This window comes from Vombatus ursinus, unplaced genomic scaffold (assembly GCF_900497805.2).
Source record: "Vombatus ursinus unplaced genomic scaffold, bare-nosed wombat genome assembly UNPS02014773.1, whole genome shotgun sequence".
Taxonomy (NCBI): Eukaryota; Metazoa; Chordata; class Mammalia; order Diprotodontia; family Vombatidae; genus Vombatus; species Vombatus ursinus.
Genome location: NW_020954551.1, coordinates 18,842,589 through 18,860,720, shown reverse-complemented (window position 1 = coordinate 18,860,720; position 18,132 = coordinate 18,842,589).

Below are 18,132 nucleotides of genomic sequence, written 5' to 3'. Positions count from 1 at the left end.
GATCCCATAATTTAGCCTACTAGCCAAAGAAGGGAGATTTCTTAGCCAGTGCCTGAAAAATGGATATCCCCGGGCTTGGAAATTCCTGAGCTTCCGAGTTTGGAGAACGGATCTTCTAGAGCTAGAAAGGGATTATTTTCTTGATGTAGCATACCCCTAGGAAAAAGAAGAGGGTGATCCCCATAGTTCCTATGCGCCCTTTTGCTGGGAGAGCAAATGTGATGAGTTCCTTAGATGGCACATGACTTTTGAGAAAGGGATTGCTTAGTAAGCAGCCTTCCAAAGCATATTTTCTTTCTTAGGCTAGTCTAAATTATAAGGTAGTACTGTGAGCATTGGACAAGGAATGTATAGGACTCTTTGGAAAAAAAAAAAAAGAAAGAGACAAAAAAGGGTTGCCCCAGGGCAAATCTAAGTTCCATTTTCTTCTAAAGGGAACTGATGGGCTGAGAGCTTCATGTGTTTTCTGTATGTGAATATGGACTTTTGTGAGGCTTTTGTATCTTCTGAATTTTCTGTAGGTAAAAATAAAGGCTTTCCTCTGCCACATATACAATTAGTACCTTGAGTGCTTTTATGGAAGCTGGGGACGAGAAGCCTTGACATGTGTTAGATTAGGAAATCTTCCTGAAGCAACTTCAGGTAAGGGCATCGAGGCAAAGAGAGAAAATAAACTTTTAGTATTATCCTCCAGGATTGGAGTCAGTTTATGTGATCTCTTCATCTTGGAGGGGAGGGGCCCTGCTTTGAGCCCTGGGATCCTCCTCATGAGGAAACTGAGGCTTAGATAGATTAAAGGAATAGTCCAGTGTGATGCACTAAGTGCCTCAAGAAGGATTTGAATCAAGAGATGACATATTAAGAGCTAGAAGTTACCTTAGAAGTCATCTAGTCCAACTTTGTCATTTTACAGGTGGATAAACTGAGTCTCATGTATAAAAATGTATATATAAATATGCAAATATGTGTGCACATATATACATATGTATATATGTTTTGTATGTATGTGTATGTGTATGTGTGTGTGTGTGTGTATATATATATATATATATATATATATATATATATATGTACACACGTATACACATGCCTAGGGTCATACAGCTAGTAAGTTTCTAATTTTCCTGATTCCAAATTCAATCCTCTATGCCCTATTCCACATTGCCTTTCAGAATATTTCCTGACATTCTTTGGTGCTTTTTAGAAACCACTTTAAGAACTTTTTTTTTTAATTTTTTGGCAGCTGGGGCTAAGTGACTTGCCCAGGGTTACACAGCCATAAGTGTCAAGTGTTTGGTCTGAGGCTGGATTTGAACTCAGGTCCCCCTGACTTCAGGGCTGGTGTTCTATCCATTGCACCACCTAGCTGCCCCTAGGAACATTTTTTACTTTTTACATCCATCATCTCTTCTGAACCTTACCACCATCTTGTTCTGCAAATACCCCAGATGAGGAAACTGAGGCCAAAAGAGTTTAAGTGGTTTGTCCCTGCTCACACAGATAGGGAGCATCAGAGGCTGGATTGGAACCATGGTTTTTCTCACTCCCAGTCCCTCACACTATCTGTTTTGCCATGATGCCTTCCAGGAAGGAAGAATGGTAATATTATCATTTTATGGACAAGGAAATTGAGGCACGGTGAGCTTATCCAAGGTCCCAGTTACCTAGTCCTGTTAGGCTTGGGCTAAAACCCAGCTCTTCTTACTCACGGCTCTACCCCCTCTTCACTACATGGCCAAATTCATATATACACTTTTTTTTTCTGAGAAAATAGCAGCGGTTCCTTAAATCTAAGGCATGGCCCTAAGAGTCCCTTATCTCCAGGATGTGTGGAGCCTCCTGAGGGAGCTTTTCAAAATCCACTTTGAAAGTGATCTATAATATATGGCTTCATCAAGCAAACGGCCTGTGTGGGTAGAAATAAATGATTCATTAACCCAAGGAAGCTGGCTCAGAATGCCTTCCCACAACTCCCTGGTTTTAGATGTGGCCGGTTCTGCTCCAGCCAGAGGGAGCTCTGCTTCACCAGGCCTCTTGACGTCCTGTCTCCTGCTCTCCCTTCTTGGTTCTCCTCTGGACTTATGGTAGGTCTTTCTGGGGGCACTGGGCAAAAATCAGGCATCATTCCGAGGTCCTTGGAATAACTGCCGTGGTAATGACTTATCAAAGATATCACACCAGTTGGTGGCATCTAACAGACTTCAGGGACAGCTGGGGAAGTCCATATCATCAATCATCCAGGTAAGCATCTAGCCTTGGGAAAGGACCCAACTATAGTAGAAACTGAGCAGATTCTGTTACTAGTAAATCTGTAATATTCCTTCTTCCCTTTCTCTCTCTACACTCCCTCTTCTCCTCTCCATTTCCTTGTCACTGCCGGCATACCAGAAGTTCATAGATAGTTCCTTACCTCCTGACTTAAATCACTGCTATTCCACAAAATTTGGGATGATGGGGGCAAAATCTTTTATTTTGTGAGAGAAAAAGACCTATAATATATAGCATCCTAAAGGTCTATAATATATAACATCCTTTCTGGTCTACTTTTCTCATTTGTACTTGCATTGGCAGGTTCAGTCTCCTGAAGGGTAACTGATACTGAGGTTCTAGGGGTAACTCTGTGTGTCTGCCTTCTAAGACTAGGTAAAAAGGCCCAATCAATGTATTTCCCATTAACAGTCAGACAGTGGATTCAATTTAGGCATTCACTCAAATGCCAAATAGAAAGTACAGTAGTTAGAAAATGTCTCCCTTCTCCCCATAACTTTGGATATGTTCTCTTACAAACAGTGTTAATGAGGAAAACATTTAGGATACACGTGTGGCAAAGACAATTCACAAGTATTTGTACCACAGAATCTGGAAATCCTTTCTTGCCTCACTGAGTTCTCACACTGGGTTTCCAGGATCTGCTCTCTCGGATTTAGAACTTACCTGACCCCTCTCAGACCCTCTGATGGGCTCATGGGCAAAACATTTGAAAACTTTGGGTGGGGTAAGGGGGAGCTTTTAGGGTGCCTTAAATCCCACCAGTAAGAAGCTACTTACTTTGCCTATGTGTTGAGCATACCTTGTCCCCAGGCCCATGTGATCTGGTCTAAGAGCCAGTCTGCCTTTCCCCAAACTCTTCTGAACATCCTTGGGAACATTTGGGACAAGGGTCCAGTTGCTGATATCCAGGAGAAGTCTTGTTAGTTAATTTCATGTGAGGTAATTGATGAAAAATACACACAGAGAAGGAATGATTCCAGGGAGAATTTGCCTTTGTATAGCACTGAGGTCTGGTTTTGCTCTCTTTTCTGTATGAAGGACTGGCTGGGGAATATGGAAATCTCTATGACATTATGCTGAAGATATGGGGACATGAGTCCTAAGAACAAGTTGGCTTTGCCATTATTTCCTTTAGAGGGACTGGCCATATCTGTGCCACTGAAAAGTGAATCATGTTTCTGTGGTACAATTTTCTCCTCTCTTCCTTATTGCTAATCATGCCACCAGCTGCTTATGGAATACAAATGTTGAGCATTATCTGAGCATCTGCATGCAGCGTTGGGTGGGAGTAGGTGTAAGAATCTGGCCACAAAGCAGCATCTCACCCAGTCTATGCCAAGATTCGAGTCAAAATCTAGACCTGTGTCTTAGAGGCTTGAATGTGACCTCCATCTGAGTGGTGGTAGGACAGGTCAGGGGTGGGATGGGAGCATGGGAAGATCCTTCCATGGGAATGTTTGAGGATGCATCCCAGAAGGGGGAGTATGGTATAGTGGAAAGAGCTGTGGATTTGAAATCAGAGGGCCTTTGTTCAAATCCCAGGGATGCTGTGCCATATTGGGTAATCCTCTTAACCTTTCTGAGCCTCAGTTTCCTCATCTATAAAATGAGGAGAATGGACTAAATGACCTTCCAGCTCTAAATCTGTGATCCAATTATTCTATGAATTTTATAAGGGACCTTCAAGGTCACATTGTCCCTCAATATACTGATAAGGAAATTGAAATCCAGAGTGGGAAACTGACTCTAAGGTCACACAGTTACTTTATGGGAGAGCTAGATCTGAACTCAGGTCTCCTGGCTCTTCCTTTGGTATTTTTGATACAGCACATTTGTTATTTTAAAGGAGAGGGGTTGTGGGAGAAGGGTGGGAAGGGTAACTGAATGGGACAAGGCTGTTGGTGGGGAGGTGGAAAAGTCTGGAGAATAAGTGGTCAGGAGAGAAATGAGCATGGATGGGGCCCCTCATGACGTGGTGGGCCAGGTGAGGGAGTCACCAATCAGGTAAGCGGACCTCTCCACTGTGGCAGAGGCATCTCCAGGGTCCGATTTCTTCTACTTACCTGATTACGGTGGCCGGGGCAGTATACTCATTGATGGATGATTCAGTGGTTCTATGATCCTTAAAGACACTGCTATGGTCTGGTGGAGTTCTCCCCTCCACATTCAGAGAGGTCCCTTAATTCAGGACTTAAACATCTAGGTCATGGCAATTCAAATGTGATAAAGGACTAACCGTTTTCTAGCTGACTGAGCAAAGTTTCGCCAGCTCATCAAACCCTGTGGTCCTTTCCCATCCTTCTCAGGGATGTCCTGGTTTCGTAGTAAGGAAGACTGTAAATTGAAGAGCAATTGTTGTATCTGTATCAGCAGAAGGAATTTCCTCACCAAGAACACATGAGATCACATGTCCAGACTCCCGCCTCTTCACCCCAAATGTGCAAGGTGTTTTGTTAAGTGCTGGTAATAGAAACACAAATATGAAAGTCCCTCTTCCCAAGAAACATTCATTCTACTGGGATGAAAGAACATATGGACAGGTAAGTGAGTACAAAGAACTATAAAGTAATTTCTATAGGATACTTACAACTTGGGGCATGTAGTCAAGAAGGAACTCATTTAGTAATGCGGTTCTTGGCTCCGTGGTTTGAAATATAACGGGAGACTGGCCAATGATCCCTACATCATGTAACTGTCAATCCACTCAGAGATTTGGTGAGCCTTCATCTGGAAGTGGCTGATAAAGAAGACTCTTTTCTTCTCTACTTGGAGCATGTGCAGGAATTCTTTGATTCTTTCCTGTAGGTTTATAGCACCATGACCAAAAGCTTTCTCATTGGCCGTCGAGCCAGCACCGAGGGTGCATGTGTAATGGGGGATTGGTATATGCCCACAACACCTAGGATGGCATCACTCACATGGAAGAGGCTGGGCATCTACCTCTTAAAGCATGGAGTATTGTACCATGTGTGGACATTCAGCATGTGGTTCTATGTGGGTGGGAACAAACTTTTTCCACTGGTCATGTAGATGAAACTGCATCTTTATAATGGCCTGAGTTAGCTAGGAAGGTAGTTCTTCCTGCATTTCTATCTGAGGGTGAAGAATTCTTTAACTTGAACCATACAGTAAGGGATAGGGGGAGGAGGGCCAAAGGGTCTTCTGCTTCTCCCCCTACCTCTTGAGGCCACATGGCCCTAAGAAAGAGGGGGGGTCTGACCTTTTTATTTGTGCTTTACCTTTATGGGTACAGTGAGTAGAGCCTCCCATCTGGGCCAGGAGCATGGAATCCCAGGAATCCAGGCCAATTACTGTAGCCAGCTGGCTTCCCAAGTTCCCTGAGGAGCTTGACTCAGGGTGCAAGCCTAGCAAAAGCCAGCACCACTGGTTTGGAAACTTGAACTTGGTGAGACCAGAGCTAAGATGTGAACTCAATCCACCTTCCCTCCCTATAGGCCAAAGTGGCATCTGTTGGGGGAGAGGGGATTATGCTCCCAAAGTGTTGGGGAAAATGCTTATATGTTTTTTTCTTGCTATGTCTTTGAAGTAAATATTGCTTTGTAAAAATGAATCTGATTGGCAGTGGTTAGATGGAACTGAGAGAATAGTCACAAAGCTCTTAAAATGAGGGGAACATTATTGGCCAAGTCAATGGTAGTGGAGAAATCTTTCCAGTCCTGGAAAGCCCTGTCTGTTGTGTGTCTGTGTGTCTGTGTGTGTCTGTGTATATCTGTGTGTGTCTGTGTCTGTGTGCAAAATGTAACAGATCTGGTCCTCAGAAAGTGGAAGCAGAGTGTTCATGCTACATGTACATTAGACTGAAACCACTCATAGAACTCCCAGAAAGAGAAAATCGGTTCAAGATAGAAGGGACTGCGATCTCTAAATTTCTGAGAAGTCAATCAAGAAGCCAGGCTGCTTGTATGGACCACAACTGGGCTGGGCAATGGACATAATTTGTAGACAAAGTCATAGGAGGGCATAGGATTAGTGTTGGTGTCTGGTGACTGGTGTCAAGGGTAGGTTGAAGTCAAGATTCAAGTTCAAGGCAAAGAGAAGCAAGGAGGCCAAGCCTGGACATAATGGGGCACTGTCTCACTGGAACAGGGAGAGTAACTACATGCAGACGGTCATGGAATTACAGAACCTCACAGTTGGAAGGAACCTCTGAAATAATCTAGTTCAACTGATACTTGAGAAAAGCATGTGACCTCTGCCTGAAGTCATCAAGTGACAAGGAACTCACATATTTTGGGGCAGTCAATCCCATTGTTTGATAGCATTAATGGTTAGGATATTTCACCTTACGTAAAACCAAAATCTGACTCTCTGTAAATTAAAAATGTCTGGCATTTACTTCTACTTGTGACATTTAGGCCATGGCCCTTACGGGCCACATTAAAGGGTGGATAGATTATAAAACCTGGACTCAGGAAGACTCGAGTTCAAATCTGGCTGTGGACACTGACTAGCTGTGTGACCCTGGGCAAGTCATTTAACGTCTGTTGCCTCAGTTTCCTCATCTGTAAAATGGGGATAATAATAGCACCTAACCTCCCAGGTTTGTAGTGAGGGTGAAATGAGATAATATTTATAAAGTACATAGCACAGTGCCTGGCACATAGTAAGTGCTATATAAATATAAACCATTATTCTTCCCTCAGCTAAACATTTACTCTTCCCAGGAAATTAGCCAAGGTACTTTTGGCAAAGTCCATGTAACATAGTTCACAAATAATCCCCAAATTAGCATTCTTCCATAATCCCAACTCCGTGGAGATACAATTCAACAAACTAATATTATTTTGGCAAAGTTACTGTAGGTTACTACTTATCTTGGTGCTTGCAAAGGCCTTCCACAACTGAAAGATGATAAAGGGGAGAAAAGGAGAAAAAAAATCAAGCTTCTCATTTTAAAGGAAAAATTTTGTCCCTACAGAGCTCTCAGAACATGTAGTGCTCTTCTCATGGGGGTTAATGAGCTGATGGCAATTCATCCTGTAAGGGAGAAAAGAAATCACTTTGTCTTGGTACTTATCTAATAGCATAGACCCACTGGTACGAGGGTGTGGGGTTTCTGCTGTGTTTGCCTTCTCCCCCACAGCCATTAGAGACCCCTCTGCTTTGGGCTCATTTTGGGTACCGAGTTCTGCAACAAACCAGCGCTGGTCCAAGGAAGGACTGAGGTACTTTCCCTTTCCACTCCAATTGAGGGACCTTAGTGCTCAGGAACATGTGTAGACCAGCTTTAATTCAGAGATTAAAATTAAAGTGGCTGTTTGTAAGCATTCACTCAAGTAAGTTCACTTCCAAATGAGACATCCAACGGATGGAGTTGTTTCCTTGCTTTGAGGACAAATCATCTTGGCATCATTCTACTGCTGGGTTGGATCAAACAGATTGCTTTATAGGGCTGTGCAGGCATTCTGAGCTCTGCAGCTGTCAAACTCTGGAATGGACTCCAGTTCCTAAACCTCTGGCAATTGGCTCTTCCAACATTTTGAAGTTCACAAGGTTGTAGCCTTCTCCAACATTCTATGACCTAGGAATAGGAAACAGTAGATCATCAGAGACAGAAAAACTGATGCACCATGCTCACAGTACACCAATAGCATTCTCTGTCTTTCTGTCTGTCTGTATCTCCCTCTCTCTGTTTCTCTCTGTCTCTCTGTTTCTCTCTCTCTCCCTCTCTCCATCTCTCTCTGTCTCTCTTTCTGTCTGTCTCTCTCTCTGTCTCTGTCTCTCTGTCTTTGCCTCTGTCTCTCTGTCTCTGTCTCTCTCTCTGTCTCTCTCTCTTTGTCTCTCTCTGTCTCTGTCTCTCTCTGTCTCTGTCTCTCCAGGAAGGAGAGAGTGTGATAGGTGATTTCACTGGTCAATGCCTTTTGTATGCAGACTCTGTTCTTGTTCAGCAGCCAACCAAAAAGTACCCCCCCCCCCCCATAAAGTAAATGTACTGGAAAAACCCATAGAATCCCCAAGCATTCTCTGAAGTGGTAAGCCAGATCCCTCCATTCCACATTATTAGTCCCAAAGCAGGCTCACCCAATGTATATGCTTTTTGGATTGCACCTTCATTTGCCAGTCTGGTTACACACAGGTTAAATAGTATACTTAAAGTCAATCAATCAATCAATTACATAGGTTAGAGTAGGTTGGGCAGAGCTAGGGTTTGAACCTAGGTCTCCTGGCTCCAAATCTAACATTCTTTTGACTGACCTGATACCCTACAAAACTTGGGACTATTTCTGTTCCTTCCCAAGAATTCCCATTTCCTCAAACCAACTGCCAATCATGGGCATGATACCCACCTTCTGAGCCAGGGATTTCTCAAGCAGCCACAAAGCAAACCAGGCCAGTGAGGTTTCAAGGAGGTTTCTTGAGCTGGCTCAACAGCAGATTGGGCTGCCTATTACCAAGACATTAGAGTTCAGTGTGATGAAGTCATTGGCTACATGGAAAGGCTGAAGTCAGGGAGAGTTTCCTGGAGCGCTTGATTTAATTAGACGTTTTTTTCTTTTAAAACCAATGCTTGTAAATGAGAGTCAGGCTTGTAAATCCCCCTCTATGCAATGACTCTTCATCAAAGATAAAGAGAAAACTTAAAGGAGGAAGAGAAGGAAAGTGAGGATGAAGATGGCAGTGGTTGTTAGGGGAATGATTGAACGAACAGCCACCAAGTTGCGTATTAGAATTCTCTCCTGAAACCTGAAATTGACTTGTTGCCTCGACGCTGCAGTTTCCTTTCTTACCTTCCTTCCACAGAGGAGAAAACTGGGGCACGGAGAAGTTCCATGGCTTTTCTGAGGTCCCACAGCTTGTAAGTAGCAAAATACGGGCTAGAATTTTAAATGTGTAACCCTGGGCAAGTCAAGTCCTGTTGGCTTGTTTCTTCCTCTAAAGGATGAGGAGGTTGGACTAGTAGATCATCTAACCATTAAATGACCTCTGAACTCTGAAATTCTAATACCATTGGATCATCAGTGCAGGAAAGCACTAGAAGGGACCTCACTGACCATTGATCCACCCCCCTCATTCTACAGATGAAGAAATTGAATTCTGGTTTTTATTATTATTATTTTTTTATTTTTATGAGGCAATTAGGGTTGAGTGATTTGCCCAGGGTCACACAGCTAGTAAGCGTCAAATGTCTGGTCTGAGAGCAGATTTGAACGCAGGTCCTCCTGACTTCAGGGCTGGCGCGCTATCCACTGCGCCACCTAGCTGCCCCCAAGAAATTGAATTCTGGAGAGATGAAGTGAATTGCCCAGGTCACACAGGTAGTGAGGGGCAGAGGCTAGATTTCCTTGTTCCTAATCAAGCATCCCTCTGCAGCAATTTCAGCGCTTTCCTCTCCACCATTTACTGCCTGGAGTTCATAATTCTAGGTGGCTCAATGAGTAGAGTCTGAAGTCAGAAGACTGTTGTTATTTGGTCATTTTTTTAAAGTCACGTCCAACTCTTCATGACCCCATTTGGGGTTTTCTTGACAAAGATGCTGGAGTGGTTTGCGATGTCCTCCTCCAGTCAGGAAGACCTGAGTTCAAATCCTCAGATATGTACTAGCTCTGTGACTGTGGTTTCCCTAGTGAGGATGTGATACTTCTCTTGTGGATGCAAAGCAACACAGTTGATCCATTGAGCAAGTTATCTAACCTCTATCTGCCTCAGTTTCCTCAAATGTAAAATTGGATTACCACTAGCATGTATTCCTCAGGGCTGTTGTGAGGATCGAGTGAAATATTTGTGGAATGCTTAACACAGGAGTAGAACATAGTAGGTGATTAATAAATGTTTGTTCCCTCCCCCTGCCACACACAACACAATCAAACAAGATGAAGACAGGGAAGGAATTGACTGTTCTCAAGCATTGTACCAACGCTCCAGTCAGTGGAAACGACTTCGTGGGAGGTTCAAATGGTGATGATGTCACCTGAGTAGCCATTCATTTCTCTAGCTGAGAACCCAGAGACAGTCCCTGCCTTCTGAGTGCTTCCAATCTGAAAGACAGACCCCATTGCCCAGACAGGAGAGAGGCGGACCACTCAGCCAACCTGGGGAGAGGAACCTGAATTATTTAAATCAGTCTATCAATAATACAGCAGCAGTCCTGCCGAGCCTGGGGGGAACGCCTAGCTTGTGGGAGCCTGTCGGGAGGGCTGAGAAGGGTGGCAGGAGTGGGACCGGTTTCAGGTGGGGGTCTGGAGGATGAGCTGCTGGAGCCAGACCTGATCTCTGTGCCTCCTTCACTCCCTCCTTCTCCCCTCCTCCCCTCCCTGACAATTGCAGCCAAGCCAGCAGGAACGCACTTAACGCTAATAATGCTGCAGAAAAGCGCTAGCAACCAGATGTGATTGATTAGCAGCTCCAGGTGTGAATATGGAAAGCATGCGTTATGTCAGCCCTCTAATAGCAGAGCTGTCGTGTGGTGGGGCCAGTGGGTTTCCTTTGGCAGGGGGAGGAGTGCTAATCCCCTCCCCCTTCTCCTTCCTCTAAGATGAAGAAGTTGGACTAGAATCTACATCATCTAACCATTCCTCCCCTATTTCTTCCCCTTCCCCCCACCTTTTTTTTTTTTTAAAAACAGACAGCCCATGTTTTCCCATGTTGGCTGTTGGGTTGCAGGCAGCCAGCACAATGCATAATGCAGCTAGAGGAGAGTCGGGATGATAATGACAAGTCGGGCTGAAAATGGAAAGTGATGCATATTTTCAGGGGAGAAAGCAGCTCTCAATTTAGACAGCCACTTTGCCAGCTGACAGGAGGTGAAGGGTGGTGTTCAGTGAGCAGATGAGTTGTTCGCTTGCACATCCTGTGGGGTTCCTATCTGCCCCCCAATTACTAGTTAGCCACCCCTGGACTTTGGGGGTTAGAATAGAGAAGAACCCAGTATAAAATGGAGACACCAGTGGGAGAATTAGTCCCAGGAATGTTCCTCTGCAGGCTATTTGAATGTGAGACTCAGCTCATAGATTAATGCTCTGCTAAGACTGGCCATTGTGAGCACACTGCTTGGAGTCCAATTCAGTACTACGTTTGTGAAGCACCTACTATATTCCAGGCTCTGGGACTACAAAAACCAAATTCAAACAAACCCAGGCCTCAACGAGTTTGCATTTTTAGCTAGGCTTGGGGGAGTTTTCTGCGGGGAGAAAAAGGTCACCAGTCCTTAGCTGTGTGTTTCTAGGAGATGTCTCAAACCTTTCCTGCTATTTCTTCTCTCTGGAGGAAAGACTATCTGTAGGTCAGGACACAGGGTTGGAAGGATAATTCCAATATGATTCAATTGGAAGTGGGGTGATGGAAGTCGAAGGAAGAGAGAGGACTGGAGAGATAGATTGGGGTGTTGTTGAGAGTGGTAGGGCTTCATCATTGTCACTGGTGCCTTTACCCATTGCCCACAGCTGGACAGGGCAGGAGAAGCATAGAGTGAAAAGTGTGTCTGTCAGGTCAGTGCTGAACTGTCCATTAGAGAGAGCTGGGATGGTGGTCAAATCAAGTCATTAATGAGCATTTTTAAAGCACCTACTATGTGCCATTCACCAGAGATATAAAGGAAAAAATAGTCTCTGCCCTTACAGCCTAATAGGGAGACAAGCATGCAAACAACTATATGCAAACCCGATACATGGAGGTTAATTTGAAGGGAAGACATAAACATTAATAGGGCAGGGAAGGCTTCTTGCAGAAGGTGGGATTTTAGCTGAGACTTGATGGAAGCCAGGGAAGCCAAGAGGCAGACATGAGGAAGGAGAGAGTTCTAGACATGGGAGATGGCCAGTGAAAATCCCCCCAGTCCAGAGATAGAGTGTCTTGTGCAAGAAACAAGGCCAGTGTCACTGGATCATAGAATATGTGGAAGGGGGTAAGGTGTAAGAAGACTGGAAAGGTCTTCACTTGACCTACCCATAATCAAGGAAGGCTTGGCTTCAGTCCTGCCACCAACACATAATGACTATTGGGTTCTGTCTAAGGACCATCTTAGGCAATGCTTTAAAACTTCAGGTTGTAGAGGAGTTGACAGTACTCATCTGTGAAGGGAGTTTCCATACTAGGAGTTCCCTATATTGTCATAGCTCCAGACTCTTCCATTCCTCTAAAAAAAAAATCTATAACCTGAAAAAGGTGAAAGTTTGGTCTATGCAGAAGGGTTTGAAGGTTGAGGGAAAGCTTCTGTAACAGTGACCATCTTGGCCCCCACAACCTGAGAGCCTGTTATGTTACATTTTACCCTTTTCCCAGCATTCTCCCATACCTTTAAGGATGTTGGGGGTGTCCAGGCTCTCTGTCATCACCTCAGGCCCTCACCAGTGGTGTTCCCCTCCATTTTTGCCTCTTTAGAACTTTCACAGATTGTTTTTGGTTCTGTCCTCTGGGGCCATTAGACAACAACAGGCAATAAGCATTTATTAAGCACTTACTGTGTGCTGGGCATTTTGCTAAGTGATGGGGATACAAACAGAGTCAGTTCTGCCTTAACTCTACAAATGCTTTCCTAAAAATCGCCATACTATGCAAAAACCACAAAATAAAAATCAGAGGGCCCATGGGAAAAATGGGATTGGGCTACAATACTCAAAAACTTCATCAGTGACACATAAAAATAAGATAGAGCTTTAATAAAAATGGTAGCACCATTTTATACATCTTAAATAGTTAAGAAATACATGAACATCACAATTAAGAGTGGTGGTGTTACTGGCCTTTGATGGCTGTTCAGCCTGTGGCCCGGTTCTATGAACTTTGGACTGGCAAAGTCTATGGTTATAGAGGGGTGGCCTTGGTGGTAGGATAGGAGTGGAGTTTGTGGGTAAGGATTAGTCTTCTTTGTACATAGCTCCTACAGTACCAGAAGATATACAGTCAATATGACATTTTACCTTGAAAAAGACCTGCGTTTGGCTTGTGGAAGGAGGCATCAGAAGGATTGCAGTTTGTGACTTATTGTGCAGTAGTGGAAGGAGAGTTATCTGAAATCAGACTGAAAAAGTTGTTAGTGCCAGATGTGGATGGGTGTGGTTCATTGCCCTGTCCCTTGAGCATCTGGGTGCTATTTTCTCAGGATGAAATTGTGCAGAAGCAAGCCCAAAATTCTCGATACGCTCAAATTGTTTCCTAATATTTTAATCACATTGCAACAAATTCTCATTTTAAAAATATGGTCATAACAAAACTGACCATATAAGCAAAAAGATAGTCCCTGCCTTTTTAGCTTTCATTCTAATAGGGGAAGACAAGAAAGAGAAGGGAGCTGAAAAGGGAGGAGGGGAGATGAAGGTACCTGCATTGGGGCATCATTTGAAAGTTTGGAAAGTTAGAAGCAGATCCAGAAGGGGAAGGTTGGCCAACCTGGGATCCTCTACCAAATGGAGGCCCTAAGAAGAACTCATCAATGGGAGAAGAGAAACTGGCCCTGTAAAAGGATATTTTAGAGTGAGAAGGGTCAGGGAAATGGTAAGATGTTCCAGGGTGAGGAGGCCTGAACTGAGGCCATTGAGTGCTTCTGAGAAACATCCATGGAGATAATTGAAGATTCCTATCATGATCTCCCTAAGTCTTTTCTTTCCCAGGTTAAATAGCCCTAGTTTCTTTTGACTCTTAACGGTACTCTTCCCTCTTTCCAATAACTTGCTATTTCTCTGTGTATATGCTGTCCTCCCCACACCCCTCCAAGTAAAATGTAAGCTCTGTAAGGACATGGACTGATTACTTTTCACTTCTGTACTTCCAGCCTCTTGCCTGATGCCTAGCACATGTCAGGTATCTAATAAATGCAAATTGAGTTGAATTCATGATACTTAGCCTCACTTGCTGCCTTCACAGTTAGTGGTTCTTTTCCTCCAACTTGTCTAATTGTTTTCTTCTTTATCTTTCGGCCATCATGAAAAATAGACTGATGACCAATGAACCTTGTGGATAGTGTGGCCCTCACTGCTACATCAAAGACATCTACTTCCATGACAAAGGGGTTTTGAAGGTTTGGGTAGGTTTACACTTGAGCTAGACAGTTGGCACTGTCTTTCGAATTCCCCCAAAGCCCTTCAAATGGCAAAGGTCCAGTGAAAAAGTCTTTAGATGCTGGTACAGATCTGTGAGGGGTGGAGTAGGAGTAGAAAAACATGGGATAATGCAGGAGTGAGTAGTCTAAAAATTCTAGAAAGCTGGGCATTTTTTTTTAGAGAGCTGTAACTAGAGCAGGTAACTAGCCCCCTTCCCCCCAGGGCATTGATATGGGGGAAGGAGGGGTGCAGCTCCCTTCCTTTTGTGGCTGGAAAATTGCTGGCTCTAAGACTTGTTGTCCTCTAACTGCCTCGCCCTCCAAAGCGCATTCAGGCAAAGGAGGAAATTGTATCAGAAAAGGGAATTTCAGCACTCGTGGTGGGAGAGGCTTGAGAAGGAGAAGGTAGAGAATGCAGAATCTCCCTTTTCTCACAGCTACTGCACCTGGCCTTCTCATTTTGGCTTTCTGGAACTTTCCTCTACTGATAATACATATAAAGTGCTTTGCAAACCTCAAAGGGGTATGGGTTAGCTATTATCATTATTAACAAGCTCTTTTTTCTCCTCAATGTCTTCTTGTCACATTCCTTCCATCATCCGGGCAGCAAGGTGAGGTAGTGAATAGAGCAGTAAACGACGTCAGGAAGACTCCAGTTCCAATCTTGTCGCCAATGTTCTCATCTGTAAAATGGGGTTAATACTAACCACCTATCTCACAGAGTTGTGATAATCAAGTGGAATAATATCTGCAAAGTACTTTGCAAAACTCAGGCCATTATACGAATGTGAGCTATTATTATTATTTGGTACTCATTGAAGCCTTAGGTAACCCGATGAATAGCATGTTGGATGTGAAGTCAGGAAGATCTAAATTCAAATCCTGCCTCTGACGCTTCCTAGCTTTGTGACTCAGAGCAAGTCACTTACCTTCTTTATGCCTCAGTTTACTCATCTGTGAAAATGAGGGGGTTGGAGTCAATGACTTTCAACATCGCTTCCAGCTTTACATCTCTGATTTTATGATCCTTTGACTTGGTTCTCCATTGAAAGTACACCTCTTGACACCTTCTCCAAAGCTGGCCCTTTCTGCCCTCACATCCCCTGAAGCATAGAGCTTAGAAGAGGAATTGGCATATGCCTTGTTCCCCACTGCCACTGTAAGACCCTCTCTCTATCATTGTCACTTAGCCATCAATTCTTCTCTTTTAAAGGTCAGCCCACCTTGTCCAGATCCTCATCGCTATCACCTGTAGACCTGCAGATCACTTTCCCTCAGTTATTCGTTATCTGGCTCACAGCTTTCTCTTCCAGCCTGATCCCTGTTCTCTTTGAACACCCTGGCCTCCCACTTTCCCAAACTATACACATAGGAATGGCCATGCCTTAGACTAAGGATTCTTAACTTTTTTGGTGTCATGGATCCCTTTGGCAATCTGGTGAAACCTAGGATCCCCTTCTCAAATTCATAATGGAAGAAAATGCAGATTTTTAGTTAGAGATTAGTGGAAAATAAAGATGGAATTTTTTTCCAAATCCAAATTTGTGGATCCCCTGAAATCTATTCAATAGGTTGAGATCCCTGTCAGATATAAATCCCTCCCCTTCCACTTCCCCACCAACAATCAACTGGATTTGTCCCCAAGTGTCAGAATCCCCACATACAGCCTCGTGACCCTAATACCTCAAGATGGAGCTTAAATGATTCCATTTCCCAATCCAGCAGTTCCCAGGAGACCGAGTTCATGAAGTAATGAAGTTCAAGAATTCTCCTGACTCCTTGGATTTTCTTGACTCCTCATCCTAAAAGCTCATTCCATCTCTGGATTTCTCACACTGGAAGTACCCTCAATTGCTAGAGTCTCTCCTCTAATTTGGATGATTCCTTCCAGAACCTCCATCTTAAATAAAGTGCCCAGGCCAGCCATGTCTTCATTCCTCTCCAAGCTCCACTTCTTACTTTCTGTCTAGCCTCTCTCTATCATGTCCCCAAACAGGTGCTTTTACTGCACACCATTCCCACCCTACCCCATCAGCTTCCTTTTATGCATTGTCTTCCCCTATTAGAACATAAGCTTCTTGAGGGCAGGGACTGTGTTTCTTTCTACATGTATTTGTATTCCCAGCATTTAGCACAGTGTCTGATACATAGTAAATACTTGCTAAATACTGGTTGACTTGACTTGCTGGGAAACCCCATGGCATAGTCCAAAGGTAATAACTACACCCTCAAATCCAACAATGATAATAGTCATTAAATGTATATTAAGGGTTTTCTATTTGCAAGGTAATGTGCTCAGCAATGGGGACACAAAGACAGAATCAAAACAATTCTTGTCATCAAGGAACTTATATTCCACTTTGGAAGGATGAGTATGACATGAACACAAATGTATGTTATACCCATTCTATGGATAAAGATGGTGTGACTCAAATGTTGTATCCATGGCTATACAACTAAGTGTCAGAATAGGGTTACACCTGTACCTCAGTGGCTCCAAGCAGGTCTTGGGGTGACAGTATAGTCTCTAGTTATGAAGGGTGGACTTAATTACTGACCTCTTCATCACCTTTCTGGCTATCTATTGGCACTTGGCAGCATGGAATCTAATTGCCTATGTCCCAAGAAATGTGAGTGTAGTACTGAGTTAACAACCCAAACCACTGAAAAAATGCAGGCAGTTGAGATTAGGTGAGTGTCACAATATCCAGGGAGATGTACTCTCCATGTTCCCCCATCCTGGTCCATAGAGCTTTAATTTTTTTCAGTCATTGGTCCTGATTGTAAGGGATGGGTATCAATGATCTCCACTTTTCATGAGTGCTGGCCTCATCTGGGGCTTGTGTGGCACCCATTTCTCCTTGGCTTGTTTCATGTCCAAAGTGTTGTAGGAAGCCTCCAAGGTTAACAAAGGCTCTCTATGAAGTACTCATCTCTTCTCAGTAGCTGTAGTTAGAGCAGCAGGCACAGTTGCACTGGATATCTGGGTTCACAGGGAGCCAGTGAAGTTGGTTCTATTTGTGGGCCTAACCCTTACTCTCTCCCTTCCATGTTGGGTCCTCGGTTGGGCACTGCTCAGCATAATGAGCCTCTTTTGTCTATGTCAGCTTGGATGGACTCGTATTGAGTTTCATGATTTTTTTTTTTTTTGATGGTGGGGGGGGCATTCAGGAATGGAGGAAGAAGAAGTTCTGACCTGAATGATTTTGTTTTTCATGACTAGGCTTGAATAATAACTGCTTATATTCATGTAGCTCTTTAAGGATTACAAAGCCCTTTTACAATCAGCTTCAAGTTATTTTGGAATGTAGCTTTAAAAAGTGTAGCTCCTTTGATCCTTAGAACAACAACCCTTAGGACCTATTATAAGCCTCATCTTTATAGGTGAAGAAACTGAGTCTGAGAGAGATTAAAACATTTTCCCAGGGTCACACAGCTAGTAAGTGTCTGAGGCTGAATTCAAATCCTGGTCTTCCTGATTCCAAGTCTAGTGATCTATCCATGATGATATACTGGCTTTCGTGAAGTGGATTTTTAATACACACACACACACACACACACACACACACACACACACACACACAAGCAGCAAGAACAAAGTTGGCTTCTCTGTTTCTCTCTCTCTCTCTATCTCTCTCACTCTTTCCCTCTCTCTGTGTCTCTTTCTCCCTCTCTATTTTGCTTTCTCTGTCTCCTTTCTCCCTCCATCTCTCTGTCTATCCTCTCTCTCTCCTTCCCTCTCTATTTCTTTATTCCTTATTTCTCTATTCTCTATTTCTCTATTCCTTATTTCTTTCTCACTCTTTTTTCTTTCTTTTCCTCTCTCTCTCTCTCTCTCTCTCTCTCTCTCTCTCTCTCTCTCTCTC